The following is a 5,153-nucleotide window of genomic DNA, read 5'->3' on the forward strand; positions in this document are numbered from 1 at the left end:
CTTAAATGAAAAGGGTTCAAGGTTCAAAAATCTATTGACAAGTACATATGCATTTGAAAAATAAATTAAATTATATTCCAAGCATTTAATGCTATGTTAATTACATGTATTATATTATTATATTATATATATATATACCTATATATATGTATATAGTAAATTAGAATTCATTTTTTCTTTTTATTTAATTTGGTATCGTTAGTTGTGCTTTAAAAAAATAAATTATACTAGTTCATTCGCATTTCAGTCATTATTTTTTTTAAACTTATATTATACATAATATATATATATATATATATATATATATTGATATAGGAACAAAAATATATATATAGACAATACCACTTTTTTCAATATAAAATAAATAAAGTGCATTCAAAACTCACCCCGGAAAAACACTTCCTTCAAACTGAATGGCAAAAACTGAACGTAAACTTTTCTTTTACTTTTTTAGTGACTCGGAAAATATCAAGTTTATTTACCAACGGTCAAAATAGTACATAAATCGTGATTATATCGAAAAAGCTCGTTTAATTTTTTATATTTTTATATTTTTTGACTCACCGATCATGTGTTTTTTCTAGTGCTAAGAAGGCATTGGTCTTCACGAGTGTGTATGTATGTATGTATGTATGTGTATTGTATAGATAAATTTATAAACCTAGTTCACAGCCCAGTTGGGAGGTCGACTCTCGTTCGGCCTCTAAACGAAATAAGTCCTACCCCCGTGACCGGCAGTAGGATATCCATGATCCCTGGGGTTGTACGAGCACGAAGTCTGAGGATCACCCCTGGAGAGGCCGCAACCACCCCTGATTCCAGGGACGGGCAGCGTCCTCTGCTGCAGATGAGGATGCTGCAAGACTCCATCGCAAGACGAAGGTGCAGCCGTGTACCTCAGATTGGAGCTCTTCCTCAACTCCGACGGCAGATTCTTCAAAGACTGAGCAGTCGGCAACTTCAGCTCTTTATCTCCATGAACATCCGGCATGGCAAACCTCAACTTCTCCCAAAACCTCTTCTCGCCCCAATAGAAAGCTCCGTGCGACCTCAGATACAGCTGCAACTCAGCGTCCAAATTCAAAGCACTCACATCAGTCGTCAATATAAAAATTATCTTACTGCTCTTCGACGCCAATCTCAAACTTTTCAAAGTCGACAATACGGAAGTTCTCAAATCGTGATTCATCCATTCCAAAGTCAAAAAATTAATCGTCAATACAACGATGATTCTTTTCGAAGCGTCTGTCGTACTTGCAACACTATCAGCCAAATACGAATTTCCAGTCATCATATGTATATCGCGATAGTGCAAGCAGACGGAATATCCAGTCTGTTCCAATTCTGAAGAGATCGCTCTTGTTACAAAATCTTCATCTTTGATACTGTAAATCATATACGCATCATAAAGCCTGTCGGCATCCAATTCGGCAATATTCGTAGTCGTATTATCTTTGAAAAGACGCACACCGTATTTTGAATGTGCCCAAAGGCGTACGTCTTGTCTGAATGCAAAAACTAATGCGCCGAACATGCAAACGATCACAACTGCTATAAAAATTCCAGCAAAGATGGAAATATAATTTTGGCCGATGAAAGTAGGAGCGAATAGAACTTCTCTCTGTTCGACGGAAGTTGCTAATCTGTTCTCCATATAGTTGCTGCAGCGGCTTAAAACTGATGCAATAGTCTCTCTGTTCTTGTCCGAGTGTGAGCAGAACATTTTTTCAGGATCTCCGGGATTGCTCCTGAGCCACGACTCTAATTTGACGATGTTGCTACAGCCGCAGGACCACTTGTTGCCCTCCAAAGACACGTGCGACAAACTGCCTTGAGACGACGCCAACAATTGCCACGGCTCAAAGTTGACAATCTTATTCTCGTCCAAACGCAAAACCTCCAAATTCTTCATAGCTTTGAAAGTGTCATTTCCCACTTTAGATATTCCGTTATGGTCCAAGTACAATTCGTTCAAATTGTACAACTGATCGAACTCGTCGCCACGCAGCTCCTGCAGCTTGTTGTTCTCCAAGTGCAGCACTTTGAGCGATTCGACCCCTTTAAACGTGCGATTGTGCACATTGTGCAGATTGCTATTGTTCAAATACAACACTTGAAGTTTCTTCTTGCCGATGAACACGTGACTGCCGAGCTCCTTCAGATTGTTCCCGTCGAGATAAATCTCAGTCGCGTCCATCGGAATCTTTGCAGGCACTTCTGTATAGCCAGCGTTAGAGCAATCTACAACGTTCGCCGTCCAAGTTAAATCATGATAGCAGGAACAATTCGACGGACAAGTCATTTCGCAATCGCAAGCATCAAAATCGCAACAATGACACAGAGCGAAACAATGATTCTCGTACGGACATAGGAATTGAGACGGCTTCATTTCGAGCACGGACTTAGTAGCCGTACCTCTCGAATACGTCATAGAACACGAAACATTCTCCAAATCCATAACTCTAGGATGCTGCCTCGTATGCACCAGTTGGTTGATCCTCTGAAGCCACTCCATGTTGCAGTCGCATTTGTAAGGATTTGCGCTTATGTAAAATTGTGCAACTTCAGCCCCGTCCGCTATGGGACTCAGAGCTATAGCTCCGATGTCCATAGTCTGTATTTTATTACCGTACAAATACACTTTCTGGAGATTGCTCTTCTCGACGAAAGTGCCCGGCTCAATGTGACTTATATTGTTATTGTTCACGAACAGATTCTCTATTGTATTCGGTACGACGGAATCGCTAATTTCGCGAATGCGGTTATAACTCGCGTCCAACGTTTTCAAATTGACACTTTTCGTATGAGCACACCGAGGCAACACTTTCAAATTGTTATTGTGAATGTCTAGCCACTCCAAACTCTCGGGAAGATCGTTATAATCGAATATCACTATGCCGTTGTCGGATATGTTCAACCAACCCAAATGTTTCAAACCGGCAAACACACCGGTGATTTCGTCCAATTTGTTGCCGTCCAACCGCACAGCTCTCAAGTTCGCATTGGAACTGAAGGCACCCCTCGAAACGAATTTTATCTCGTTAGAAGCCAAATTCAGCACTTGTAACGAAGGCAAATTCACGAAACTTTCCGAAGAAACGCTCGTTATACTGTTGTCGACCAGCCTCAAACCGTACAGCTGATCCAAACCCTCGAAAGACGAATTCACAATCACACTTATATTGTTCTTCCCCAAATCTAACGACTCTAACACTCTCAAATTTTTAATAGCGGCCGGCACACTCCTCAAATCGTTCCCGTTGATGCTCAAATCTTGCAAATTGGTGACGTTTTCGAAAGCGCGCACGTGTATCGAATTAACACTATTATGATCCAAAAACAGTTTATTCAAAACGTACAGTCCGGAAAAGTGATACGCTTCAATAGTCTTCAAATTATTGTGCGACAGCGTCAGAGCGTGTAAATTCTTCAACTCTGCAAAGGCGTCCTCAGCGACGATTTCAATCTTATTATTCTCCAGGCTTAAAATTTGAAGACTGTACAGATCGCGAAATATAGCCGAGTCGATTTTCGTCAAGAGATTATGCGCCAAATTCAATACGACCATCCGCACTAGTCCCGAGAACGTGTCTTTGCTGACCCACCTGCTAGTGAGTTCGTTGTGCGACAGATCCAACACCAACAATTGGTCCAAACCGTTGAAAACACCCGGAGCCAACACACTCAAAGAATTATTAACAACATACACTTGTCTGATGCTGCGAGTCGTTTGGAACAATTCCGGCGGCAGAGTAGCTATAAAGTTACTCGACACATTCAACATTTGCAAATTAGAAAGCCCCGCCAGAGATCCGTCAGATATCTTCGAAATAGCATTCTCCTGCAAGTTCAAATGCGTGAGAGATCGCAGCGCCGAAAGCACATCGTCCGGAATAGTGATCACATCATTATTAGTCAAATCCAAAATCTCCAAAGCAGTGTTGCACGTCTTGGTGCCGTTGAGTCCGAGTTGAGTCATGTTTTGAATGCGATTCGAAGTTAAATTCAAAGTTTTGAGACTTTGCAGGGGACAGAACACGTCACTGGGCAGACTCCAAATGTTATTGTGCGACAGGTCTAAAGTTCTCAGCTCCCTGAGGCCCGAGAACGACTCCGAATCGAGTTCCATAGTCATGGGGGACCAGTCGGCATTGTGAGTCGTCACGGCGAGATTCCTCAGGTGGTGCAAGTGCGCGAACGTTCTCGGTGGTACCTTGCGGATTTTGCACCTGTCCAAGTGCAGCTCTGAGAGGCGATCCGTGCGTATTAGGAAGTCCGGTGGGGTGGTTAGGTGGCTTTCGAAGAAGAGACGTTCGCTGCATTTGAGATGTAGGTGTGTGAGGTGATGCAAGGTTTGTTGAGGCAGTTGGTGGAGGAGGGCTGCTGCGGCCGCTGTGGTTCTGAGGGTGCAGGTGAGGTGCTGGTCATGATGATCACATGGGGGTTGATGATGTTGAGAGCGAGCGGAGGCGAGAACCGCGAGCACCAAGTATAGGCGCGCGCGCATTGCGGGCGCGTGCAGCCGCGCGGCCGACACACGACCGACTGACGGAGGGCCGACGAGACGCCCTCACACCCTCTGACACTCTCCCCTCCCCTGCCAACCTCCCGTGGAAAACTAGGGACATGCGCGGAAAATCCCGACAATTTTTCCCGCCAAATGCGAGAAGGAAAGCGCAAGACGCGGAGGCGCGCGCGCTTTGCCTTATCGCTTTGCGCGCTCGTTCGCTTCCGATACCATATGTTTTGTATTGTCAGTTGTGAGGCTTCTTTTTTTCAAGATTTTAATAACACTTCGGCTTGTATTTAATAAGCAGTTTAATTGTTTGTGCATAAAGGCCAGAGCGAAAAATTCGAATGTACATACATATAAATAAAAAATTTAGTCAGCGGCTTGGGAGATAATTGAATTGAAAAACGTAAAAAAAAGAGGACACCTATAAGGGGAGGTACCATTTCCAGTCAACTTAAAAAATTGAAAAAAATTTACGTCGAGTCGATAAGAATTTCAGTGACCGATACTAAGTTTCAGTTCGATAGGACTACGGTGTTCAAAAAACACACACACACACACACATTTTTTCTAAATCATGCAAACGTGATCAGTTTCCGATTTTGAGTTCGAATCAGTCAAAATCACGAGTTCGAATTTT

General features: G+C 43.0%; 1 pseudogene across 1 annotated transcript; it reads right to left on the minus strand.

The window, feature by feature from the left end:
• Nucleotides 1–357: 357 nt before the first annotated feature.
• LOC143917320 (toll-like receptor Tollo pseudogene) lies at nucleotides 358–4,507 on the minus strand (annotated as a pseudogene). Its single transcript, XR_013261053.1, has one exon. The product of XR_013261053.1 is annotated as a toll-like receptor Tollo pseudogene (transcript).
• Between the last annotated feature and the right edge of the window lie 646 nt (nucleotides 4,508–5,153).

The sequence above is a fragment of the Arctopsyche grandis genome, chromosome 9 (genome assembly GCF_051622035.1).
Source record: "Arctopsyche grandis isolate Sample6627 chromosome 9, ASM5162203v2, whole genome shotgun sequence".
Taxonomy (NCBI): domain Eukaryota; kingdom Metazoa; phylum Arthropoda; class Insecta; order Trichoptera; family Hydropsychidae; genus Arctopsyche; species Arctopsyche grandis.